The sequence below is a fragment of the Leptosomus discolor genome, chromosome 1, assembly GCF_034619465.1.
Source record: "Leptosomus discolor isolate bLepDis1 chromosome 1, bLepDis1.hap2, whole genome shotgun sequence".
Lineage (NCBI taxonomy): Eukaryota > Metazoa > Chordata > Aves > Leptosomiformes > Leptosomidae > Leptosomus > Leptosomus discolor.
In genome coordinates, this window is record NC_141391.1 from 83,091,144 (window position 1) to 83,104,214 (window position 13,071).

Genomic DNA, 13,071 nt, shown 5'->3' on the forward strand with positions numbered 1-13,071 from the left:
CTATAAAAAATAAAGGTCAATAAGAATTACTGCCTGTAACACCTAGAGGGAAATTAGATTTAAATTGTTTTGTGCGATTCATGCTTTTTTCATTAAAGTTCTCAATCTGCTGTAAAATCTGTACAGCTGGGAGTGATCATTTAATACATCAGCAGAGCATCTCAGATAGGAATTTATCTAGCAAAACCACCTTAGCATGCATTCCCTGAGAGACTGCACTGCTCTCTGAGCCTGGAGAGTGCAGACAACTCAGTAGGTGGCCCCACACCTGTCCAAGAAAGGAACTTTCAGGTCAAATCCACGTCCTTCACTCTTTGATCTTTTAGAACTGTCAGTTCCATTATACTGAATCTGAACCAGAATTACATTAAAAAAATAAACCCAAACCACAACACAGAAAGAACAAAACAGACAACACCTTCCCCCCCCCCCCCCCCCCCCTTTTTTCCTTGGAGGAATACAAAACATCACAAGAAATACATTTCTTATTGGAGATGGGAGGGTGTGAAGGTTTGTTTTCTGATTGTGAAATTCAAAAAAATGTACATGTCTTTGCTCTAACAGTAAAAACAAGCAGAGGCATGCATCAGTATGTGTAAGAGTCAGTTAGTATCTGCAAAAAGTAGTAAATTTGTTGTCTGCACCATCTTAAAACAATATGTGAATAAGGGTCAAATGCTCTAAATAATTCTGCTAAGAAAAGTGTTCAGGTTTAGAAACACCAAGCACCTCTGATGGGGAAGAAAGCAGACTGGTCTTTATATTTTGTAGTCCAGTGGTCAGAGCCATCATGAGGTGAAGTTCAAATTCATTGTTTATTTTTGATGATTTTGAGCCTACTTTGGGTATAACTATAGTATGTGTCCACCATAGCTCCTGTGGCAGCAATTGTATTTTACACTGCGTGTTTGAATAGGAATCTCTAGCATAGTGGATGGGACATTATATCAGCTCCATCCATGTGTAATAACTTAATTAACAAAATGAATTTGTTCTGTTTGCATGTAGTTTTCCCCCCTCCTGTCCCATAGGATATGTCCCTTGGACAAATACCCTAGATGAAGAGCACTCTGGAATACTTGTGGTGTTTTCTCACTTTATGAGTGTTCATAAAGCTGAAAACATTTTGGGTGTAGATAAGGACACAGATGAGGGCTTCAGAAGGAGTACTACAGAACTGGAAAGAAGCTGATTTAGTTTACAAAGCTCAGTTGCAATTTGTTTCTTGGATCTAAAATTACTAAACCTGTGGAGACTTATAAGAGAATCAAAGTAGACTTCTATCAGAATGTTGTTACCTTCAAAAGGAGATCTGGGTCCCACAGAGGAGCAGTGGGCATTCTGCGTTTGTGTCTCACTGAGTCCATTAAAAAAATCACAGGTTATAGGTAAAATTTGCACTCTTTTTTTCTGCTTATTTTGCAATTTGAGCCACAAAGTAGCTAGTTTTTAACTTGCTACAGTAAATAAGCTCGCTGACGAATTTTGCTTTTAATGATCCCTTTAGGCTCTCAGAAACACACATTTGACCTTCTGAATCTCTGTGACTGGACAAGATAAATAATACAGGCAAGTTTAAAGGGCTTAGTTGTGTAGCACTTTCTGCTGTATTGTGGTCCAAGCAAGTGGTCTGCAAGTCGTTGTTGAGAATCAGACATAGTATTTTTTTTGAAACCTGGGAATGGAGGTTTCAGCAGTGTTTCCCTTTCCATTTTTGGTTCCCTTTTTCTCTTATGTATTTTAAGACAGTCTCGTTTCCTTACATTTTGTTTTTCATTCCTTCCTCAGTCTCTGCATTGTGTTTCATGGGTAACAGAATTACTTTAGTATTACTCTTCTTTTGTTGAACATGATGTGAACTGAGTACTACTTGAACCTGAAATGACCTTTGAAGAATAACAAGCCAGTAGGTTTGAAACGGGCATAAAAGAATCATCTTGGAGATGATCCAGAGTTTTATCATCTGAATCCTAATACTGCTTCTTATACAATATCACAAACTACAGTGCCAGAACATCATAGAATGACAATGTGATAAAAAGTAATTGGGCCATTCTAATCTGACTGTGGTATGATTATATACATAAAAATCAAATTTAAATATTTGCATAAAATAAAAAATAGGTAAGACAATACAGTGCCTGAAATTGCCTTTGCAAAACCACTGAAGAACTTCTCCGTGTTCCAAACAAACTAAATTAAGCTACTCCCAACAATAAAATTGGATTGACATTTTTATACCTTAATCTGAGGCTACTTCCAGGTATGGGCCTTGCAGGTCTGCTTGCAAAATAACAGAAAGCAATAATATTTTGTTCCTATGTATTCCAGAGGCTTTTGAAGGCTTGGTGAATGTTCATTTTAATAAGACTAGGATGTTTTTGCAAAGGGTAAAAATAGAAATAAAAGTTGCATTCCCTTCTTTACAGGGACTTTTTACAAGGGCACGTAGGATAAGAGGTAATGGCTTTAAACTGAAAAAGGGGAGATTTAGATTAGATGTAAGGAAGAAAATCTTCGCTGTGAGTATGGTCAAGCACTGGAGCAGGTTGGCCAGACAGGCTGTGGATGCCCCATCCCTGGGAGTGTTCAAGGCCAGCTTGGATGGGGCTTTGAGCAACCTGGTCTGGTGGAAGGTGTCCCTGCCCATGGCAGGGGGGTTTGAACTGGATGATCTTTAAGGTCCCTTCCAACCCCAACCATTCTATGATTCTATTCTTGGTAGGTCCTCTTCCACATCTCACAGTTCATGCCTAGCCTCTGTATACTTCAGCTGGGACTAACTCCTCCTCTAGAAAGGCAAGACACGTACGAGCCTCAGCTAAAACACTAAAAGAAAACAGGCCTGTTTCCTTCTGATGAGAATACGGTGCAATCCCCCTAATAAGGTAATTGTGCTGTCTATGTCCATTTGTTGAACTGTTGTATTTGATTTTCTTTCTAGGGAGAAAGGTGATTTAAAGAGATTAGCTAGACCACGTAACCTTTTGCGTGAAATTTCATAGTTACTCCAGAAGAAAATCACAAAATCCAGGTCAAGATATCTGTGTATCATTTTACTGATGCTACAAAGGGGTTTTTGACATATTTATGGATCTCAAAAGTTTGACCATGAAACTACATGATTTAATTTTTTTTTTATTTTTGCAGTTGAATGAGGCCGAGCTAATATGGTTTTATAATTTAATGTGTTCATATTTAAGTGGAAGGACCTAAAACATCAATTAACAGATAATGTCCATAATGTACAGCTTTTGTACTGTAAATAAGGGGGAAACAGTGGCCCTGTCCCATAGACCTTGAAGTCAAGGATTTGGGCCTGAAACTGTGAAAAAATTGGAAATATTACTGAAACATTACATCAGGTTGCAATTTATTTATTTAATGAAAAAATTGCATATTGCCTTGTTTCTCTGTCTCTTTTCTGGAGTGCTACTGAAATGGAATATGCATGCAGCTGTGATCAGATCCGGACTAGAATATAGAACATCAGGCTACTATGTATCAGGAAAGTGATAAAAATGGAGGAAAAGACACACATACTGTGGAAGTGAAGAGTAATTTGTAATATGAAGACATATATAAAATCTTTAGAGTGGCTTTTAGAATGTCCCCATTTTCCCAAGGCAGTTAAAGCCTGACTGCCATTACTCAGTTGTACTTGTGACAATTTCCAACCTAATATTTACAATTCATGAAATAACGATCAATGTGTTTTCTCTTAAATTACAAGTAGAGGTTAGATTCTTCCTTTTACAAGAATGTTTAAGCCAAACAAGGAAGAATACTAGGGCTGAAAAAAGTCACCTTACACTGAAGAAAACAATGTATAGTTTATTTTTGTTCTGATCATTAAAAATAGGACAAAGAATGACAAACTGAAACTAGTTTTCAGAACTATGTAAGACCTGATGGCAGAAAGTGAAATTTTGTTGCACCCAAGCAATTATACTCAGGACTAGAGAAAAGAAAACCAGTCCTTTTTGTCTGTAGTCTCACAGTATATTTTCAGCGCTGAGTGAAATTCAGAATCATTATACCTACAGAAAACAGACCAGCCTCAGCAGCAGGTTTGTTTTGCCCTTACTAATGGCCTTTGGTTTGCTGGACAGAAGTGCCTGATTTTTTTTTATAACAGACAAGCATATAGGGAACAAATAAATATTAACGAGGTCTCCCCCAATCCCCAATGTTGCCTTGGGTGTACTGTAGTTTAGTGTTAAGAGGTGCTCATTATTTAAATAATTCTGAAGAACCTGTCACTGACAAATCACTTAAGTGCAGAGCATTAATTCTATAACTAGAAAATCTAAATTAATGGACCAGTTCTCAGCACCGAGACTCTTCCATGCTGCACAGGTGATTGGAACTGTTGGGAATGGGTAAAAGATTCCTAATGAAATGTAAAACAGTGGCAAAAAGATTTCTCTCTTAAGCAGGGAGACTCCGCTGCATGCTTTTAGACTAAGAATCATTTCAAGTGGTGACAATGAAGATCTCTAATTTTCAGGCTGCTGGAAAAGGTGATTTTGCCTGTCGTATATGTTAGGCTTGTCATGGCTTCATGTTTGTTGCCATTATGTTTTGACAGGTAAGGAGTCAGGACACCGGAATACCAAGGGTTTGCTGCCTTGAAGGAATAATTTTATGTTACGATTTGATGTGTACTCTAAGTCAGAAAAATGATGAGCTTCTAGTGCAGGAGGAAACAGTTTCTGAGAAAGGAAAGGGATGTTTCCTCTCAGGTATCTAGCAGATATTACTCTTGATTGCCTTCAAAAGCAATCTGCACTTTTTCATAATCATAGAAACATGTATATTTTAAGGGACCTTTGGGGGTCATCTAGTCCAGTCTCCTTTTCATAGTAGATCAAATTAAATGGAGTTGCTCAGGGTCTTGTTGAGTTTTGAGTATCTCCAAGGATGAAGATTTTACAGCCTCTCTGGGCAACCTGTTTCAGTGTTGGACCACCCCAGGGTGAAGCAGGTTTTCCTGTCTCTGATCAGAATTCCCCATGTTCCAGCCTATATCCGTTGCCTCTTGTCCTATCATTATGCACCTTTGAAAAGGGTCTGGCCCCACCATCTCCCAATAGATGGTCAGAGACAGCAGCAATACCCCTCTGTCTTTTCTTCAGGCTGAACCAGCCCAGTTCTCTCACCCTCTCCCCTTCCATCATGTGTGTGCTGTTCCATTAACCAACTTGGTGGCTCGCCGCTGAATGCGCTCCAGTGTGTGTCTTTCTTGTACGGGGGAGCTCAAAGCTGGGCACACCATCCCAGAAGAGGTCTCACAAGTGCTGAGCAGAGGAAGGGGGAAACACTTGCCTTGGCTTGCTGGCCACACTCTTGCTAATGTAGCCCAGGGTGCCATTGGCTGCCTTTGGCACAGGCGCATTCCTGGCTCATATTCAACTTGTTTTCCACCAGGAACGTCAGGTCCTGTTCTGCAAAGCTGTGTTGTAGCTGGTTAGTCCCCAGCATGTAGTGGTGCCTGGGCTTATTCCTCTCCAGGTGCCAGCCATTTGCCTTTGTTAAGGTTTGGGAGGTTCCTGGTGGCCCATTTCTACAGCCTGTTGAAGTTCCTGAATAGCAGGCCTGCCCTCCAGCATGTCAGCCACTCTCCCCAATTTGGTATTTTTCATAAACTTCCAGAGTGTATACTTCTATCCTATTGTTCAGGTTATTAATAAAGAAATTAAACAGTATTAGCACTGGTATCAATCCCAGAGGCATGCAGCAGGTAACCAGCTGCCAGCTGAACTTTATACAGTTGACCACAACTCTCTGAGTCTGAGGAGCAAGTCAATATTCTATCCATCTTATCATCCACCTTAGTAGTATACGTCTCACTATTTTCACTATAAGGATACTGTGGAAGACTCTGTCAAAAGCATTTTACTTTCTAGGAATGTTTACATTTGCCTATTTGAATTTTCTACTCTACCTGTCTTTTCTCTGTTCTTTCTGTGTAGAGCAATCCCTTTTAACTGCTGAAAATGGAACTGTCTGTCAGAGTCCTGACACTGAACAGAAATGCCTAATTTTGTCCTTGGTTTCCTTGGGAGACAGTGGATAGAGGCACTTAAAGAGGTAAATCAGTTTGTCAAAATCAGAATTAACTTCAAGAGAGTTTTAATTTCCCGGTAAGCAAATGCCCCTTAACCCTTCTGATTTTATCCTTGTTTGTCAATCCTTTATATTGATTCCTTCATACTTATGGAGGGATCTCTTTGAGCATTGCATGATTTCTCTTTAATTCTTATGTTGTTGAAAAATTCTTGGTAGAGCCACAGTCATTTCTTATCTTTGCTTTCTGGCTTGCATCAGAGAGGTTTGGTCTGTCCATTTATAGCCCTTTTCAATTATTGCTACCTTCCTGGCAGTCTTCTGTCATTCAGAAGACTCCATCTCCAGATCTTTGAGTGTGTTACAGTTTGGTTTATTTTTCTTCTAATCCTTTGACTCCTTCCTTTCCTTACAATAACGAACTCTTCTCATTCACTTTCACTGAGCTTGCTTTCCATCTTTATGTTTTCAGCCATTTTCTGGTGACAATCGAATTGAAAATAGCCACTTCACCAGTAGTTTCTTCTAGTTTGCTTGGTTGGGGTGAGGGGGGTGGAGGGGGTACAGAGCAAGGGAGAAATCATTGCCATAACTTCCTGGAATAACTATGCCTATACTAGATTTCAGCATGCCTGAGAGTACTGCTGACCTTTAGAGCATGATCCTTTATGCTAACAAACTGTTAAACTGTGCCCTAGTGTGAGCTTGGCCCTTCCAACTAGTGCTTTCCCCAAATACTTCACGGGGGCAGTTCAGCAGATCATCATTCTGAGGGTCATTACCAATAGGCAATTTGCATGCAGACACTGATTTGGAAGTTAAGAGATTTTACTTAATTACACGCTACTTTGCCTCAGTGCAAAAGAAAATTCTTGGATGTGTTTTGTTTCATTAGCTGGTATATAAGATTCCTGTGCCCTGTACCTTTGCTTTTCCAATAGATTTGATGACTCCACGTATCATTAGGTGCTGTCTGTTGTAGGCTTCTGCTGACAGTTTGAAAGATCCCTTCTCCTCCTGGTTAGTACTTCCCAGATTTTTGTGGTTAAACAGGCCTCATGTCTTCTTGAGCTTCACAGACAGTATATACATTCTTGACATGAACCTTAACAGTATTTCCACTGTCTTGCATTTTTGCTTCTTAGTCAACAGGACACATCTACACCTTTCCCAGCAAATAAGGACCTTTTAACCATTACGGCCCTGGCTTCTGCCTTTACTTCTTCCTAGTGGTAATGGTGGCCGTGATTTGACTAGGCTTAAAGAAATTTATTTCTTCCTACTCACAGACAAGAAGCCTTAGTTAGCCAATGATCAAAACAGGTTCCAAGATGCAACGCTGGAAGTAACTGAAGATCTTCTGATGATTATAATACTGATCTCTCAAAGGGGAACTGAGAGTCTACAACACCTCAGAGTTTAGTTGAACAGCACTTGAGTTCTACAGAGAGACATGTCAGGTTAAACAGATGCAACTGAACTTTATCACCAAATAAAGATCTTCTTCAAACTTTGGCACAGAAGGATTTTATAGCACTGTACTGCATATGGGTCTTATTCCTCCGTATGGTGAGTCAGATCAATAGCTGGCTCACAGTTTCTTTCACAGCAAGTTGATGAAATGCAGTCTTGAGAGAGCTGGCAGAAAGGGTTTGGAGCGCTAAAAGGAAGCATAAGGGGAAGGCTGGGAAATGTCAGTGATGTTCTGGAGTCTGAGAAAGCCAGTCAGGCCACAGGATGTAGGAACTTTTGGGGTGTTAACGTGTTGGGGAATGGACAGAGTAGGAGATTTAGGTGAGGATAAGTGGGATGTCAGAATGTTGTAAAGACTTCAGAAGGCCCATCAAGAAGCAGGGGGAAGAAGCTCTTTTTCTCTCCTTCACCCTATTTTCAGCTGTTCCCTCACTCTTGTGACCCCTTCCTTCTTTCTCAGTCCCCTGATCAAATACCACCAGAACAGCAGGGGAAACGGAGGTCTGTGCAAGCAGGAGGCGAGGATTCAGGCTGTATATGCTGCTGTAACAGCTCTCTGTTCTATACAATTGTATATTTCAAGCAGCAAGTGTCCTTTTTGCTTTTCTAACAAAACTAAATATTTATGTCCTTCCTGCTAGCCTGCCAAGGCTACTGATACAGAGTTATTTGCTCATGGAAATAATTTAACTTCACCTTTCCTACTGAAAGAGAAACCTCGTCCCTTCGTTAGCACTGAGTATCCAGTGGCAAAAGCTCTGCTGCAGTTGTGACCATGGATATAGTGATAGAATTTATGGAGATCTGTGGAGGTTCTAATATAGCTGCTCAAGAGAAATACAGGAACTAGGTAGATAAAGGGGCAGAGCATGGATCTTTTACTCTTTTACTTCTTGAAGAACCCAGGAGATCTCTGTCACTGTGAATTTTGTCTTGGCAAGAAATGGCTTGAGGTTTCTCGTTCATTTCTTTTTAACCACATATGTACCTTATTTTCATTTTCCTTTGAGAGATGGTTGCATAAAGATGAGCAGGAAACAAGCTTATAGGGCTTGCAGGGGAAAAATGAGAAGATTTAAAGATTTTTAAAGATGATTTGAAAATACAGAGTCGTATTTTGATATAAATAATATATGGACCCTAGAGAATGATTTAATGAAAATGGACCTTGAACAGAAGGCAACTAGTACATACACATACACAACTTTAACCTTCATCCAAATCATAAAGTTCCTCAATGGATACATTATTATGTATTTTATTTATGAGTAATTTTATTCATTGATATGCTTCATAGAATATTAGAGCAGAACTTAATGAGTAAATTGAAGTCAGGATACAAGACAAGATCAGCAAAACAAACCCGTGTAGTACGTTTTGAATCTGTTGTTATTATACCATTACATTGAAACAAAGCTACTTAGAAATTTATAATGTTTTAAAATAATTTCAGAAAGAAATATGCGCTGACATATTGTACGTCTTCAATATTTATTCCTCTCTGCTTAGCCTCGTAATACAGGTGAACATTAATGTGTGGACGGTTTGAAGCAGGTATAATATACTCTTTTTTTCCCATTTATAACACTTTTTTTTTTTTTTTCTGGTAAAGACTCCAGATTTTTTTACATGGTAAAGTATCTAAAGTCTTTGCAAGACTCATTGATGTAGAAATGTTTTTCAGACCTGTATGACCAGTGCTTTCAGCTTTTGCAAAGTCAAACTTACATATATACACTTGAAAGTTCCTAGTTCCTTCTAATCTTGGAGGAAACCTTTAGAGTGTGAAGCAACTGTACTCAGTTGTACAGTTGCCAAGCAGTGAGGGAATACCTGCTGTATTTTTAAGTCTGTTTTAATAATTTCTTTTTGATCAGGTATTAATTTTTTTAAACAATCTATGTCTCTGTGTCTCATAGCAATTGTGATATAACATTCAACGCTGAAGTAGGTCTACTTTAAAACAGAACTGTTCTCTACATGTATTTCATCCTTACAAGTCAATGACCCTTTCACTTATCAGCCCAACTGGCAGTGTCAGCGGGCCCATGGCAGTTGCTGCTTTACGCGACTTGGGAGTGCAAACACTACAGCAGTCAGGGTTTCTATATTGATCTCTCATTCTCCATCCTTCCACTTCATGGTAAGTCCACATCTGATCATGGGGGATGAAAAAATTTCTATTTAATGAGAATGAAGCTAATAAACACAAGCCACTGTAATTTCTCCCTGGAGTAAGAATGAAGTAAAACCCACTGTGTCCAATCCTGAACATAACTAATGAAGCTATTATTGAACTCAGCCTGGAATAATCAAAATGAACTAAATGTTAGTGATGTAGTTTTCATTTGGTTTGATCAGTATATGAAGACAGGCAATATGAAGAAACATTTTGAAGGTGGAATGACTTATGGTGGATTAGGGGTACCAAGTCTTGTTATGTTTCATATAATTTTTAATTCTTGGTACTTGTTATGCTGGTGTTACTGAAACTTGATTTGCATACCTGTATTTATCTAGTGAAGAAAATATTTCTCATATCAGTTTCAAATAAAACATACACCTTTTACAGCTGTCTCAATAACACTATGGTGAAGTTGATTTGGCATTCTTCAAAATATTTATGGAAAAATATTTTTCCACTGTTTGCCAAATTCTTAGTTAGAATTTCAATAGTAAGTCTAAATACTTTTCAATTGGAAAGAATACATTGATAGGTAAGAAGTATTTTCTGTTGGGTTTGTTTGTGGGGTATTTTTTTCCCAAATATTGCAAATAGGTTTAAAGAAGCTGCCATAGAGGACTTTTTGGAATAACAAAAAAAATCACTTAATTTGAATTTGGTATATCTCTATCATTTTTGTTTATGAGTATAGCAAAGTTGTAGTGATACTTAATAATTTCAGATTCAGAAAAAATATTTTTCCCATTTTTATTTCTGCTCCACTTTGTTAATTTTTTTATATTTTTGTCTGGTGTTATATGAAGATTCTAAGCCCACTTCTTAAATAACTAGCAGCACTTGTAGCAATTATACTGTGGGAACAGAAAGGGGAAAGGAAGTTTTTGCTCAGTAATAGATGGGCTCTCTTTCAGTCCTGGTTTGGTTTTAGAGTGTACTTCAGATCTCTTCCTTTCAGTGTGCTTGGGTTTTTTTATCAAGAGGTGGTTGATAATTAACAGTCCACCTACAGACCTTGTCCTGACATGGAATATTCACTCAGATGTGGAAGCAAAGTAGTCTTGGGTCTCACTGCATAACCACAGCCAGAGAAACAACAAGACAGCTCCTAAAAGCTTCCCTTAGTAAGTTTTACCCAAAGCCAATGGAAAGTCTATGAATACATGATCTTGCTTTTGAAGTAGCAGTAGTACAATCATGTTAGGAGAGTGAGCATCACAGACATCACAACAATCTACCCTGCGACTTTCAAAATAGACTCGGGCTGTCTGCTTTCAGGGAGACTTTTCTTTAGTTTGACTTGACACCCTGGATTTCTATGCTGCCAGAACACAGGAACATAATGACATAAGAAAAGCTATACTGGGTCAGACCAAATCTGAGAGAGATATCTGACATTCTGCCTCTGACTACAGCCAAAAGCAAATGCCTGTGGTTGTGAAAGTACGATGTGAAAGACTGCAGTCTCAGATCATGATCTCTTTTTGTCTTCTGTTTGCTTCTCTTTCCCTATCTTTTGCCAGTCAAAAATGTCCATGCAGAATGGTTTTCTTTTGGAAGATGTGATTTGACAGAATTGAGACACAGCATGGTGATGTGTTGATTTAGTAGAAGATTAGAGTGGAGAACAAGCAGACAGGCTTGCAGGCTAAGCTGGAGCCTTATGGCTGTCCAGGCTTAGAAACAAGATGCATAAAAGACAAGCTAAAACTTTCTAAATTAGCCTGAAGCAGAATGCACAAGCTTTAGTCTTGCAAAAGAAGCTGAAATCTTTGATCTTTTATCTTGAACTATGCTATTTTTAAAGGGTTAGAAAATGGTTTTCTGGACAGTTTTGGTCTTTTACCTCTGATAGCTGTATGGATGATATATAGATCTGCTCTTTCCACCTTAGTTTGGCACTGCTATGCTTCTTTCTCCAATAGCGCAGTCCCTAGAGCTTGTGTTCTGTGAAGCAACAGCAATCCTGTTTACATAGACGTACCACTTTCATGAGTAAATGAAGGCAAGACAGCAGATTAATTTTGGAATTAAATATTTCTCTGTAACACAGAAGACGCTGAAGACTGGCGGTTGACTAACTGGAGGAATCAGGGGTAAAAGCCCTAGTCCTACAGGTGAGATCCAGTTTTCAAGGGTGAAGATTATGAGCTAGTGTTCCTTTGGAGTTCAAGTGGGCAAAATCATGGCAGAAAGGAAAAACTGGTGAAAAGGAATTAAAGAAAGATGTATTTAAAGGAACTGGAAGTTCAGTAAACACTTGAAAAAAAGAAAGGAATTAAAACAGCGTATGATTGTTTTCCTAGAAAAAGTTGAGAAGTTATCTAGTTGTAGGAACTAAATCTCTACACAAAAATTAAAATGTTTCATGATTCACTGGGAGATCCAAATGGAAGGATGCCAGCCTAAACTGTTAGGACAAAACAAGGGGAATCAGATGCTTCCTATTAAGTAAATTACTTCCTTCAACTTGAAGCTTCCTAACAGGGATAAGCTGCAACAGAAACTTAAGCATCTAAGACCTCATCTTGAGTAGGAATCAAATGTTTAACAGGGCTGGCTGGGCAAGATTTTAATACATGACAGTTTCTGAGGTTTTAGAATTTTTTCTTCTAAAAAATTCTGCTGGTTCCCCATAAGAAGCCACTTCAACAGTCAGTCAAGGTCCATTTATCATTTACTACAGAAGAAAAAAAAATGGAAATGAAAAAATACGTTTTAACCTATCCGATCTTCAAAACACTTCCATAATGGACATAAAAGCTAGTACTTATAGTCCAAGAGAAGCATCGACGTATGAACACAAAGTCATGACTGTACAATGACTTAATATGGAAAAAGTCTAAATATATTATTGTGAAACTCATAGGTCTAAATTATATTATTGTTGAACTCATAAGAAACTCCTGGCAGTGACAAAATCTAGAATAACAGTAGCATTACAGAAAATAAGATTTATGAGGGATCTTAACGAATCACCTAGTCTGGCCCTTTCCTCCCTAGCAATACCTCAACTACCAACAAAAATACTTCCAGTAGACACTTTTTGCTACTGTTATGTCACAGAAAAATCATGCTCAGGAGAAACCACATATCCCAGACAGTACCTTTTTAGATACAAGAATCCTGAAAGGTACTTTGTAAGCTGTCTAGGAAAACTGCAGCATTATGAGGTGACATGTACACACAAGCTTGGTGTGTACGTAACTACAAGAATAATGAATAGATTGCTAACTGCAGTTGAAACATAGCCATCAAAGCTCAGACTGGAAAAATAGTGACAAGTTTTCCAGGTTTCTCAGCACCAAAAGACATTTTCTGTTGCTCAGTGAAAGGCAGTTTAAGAG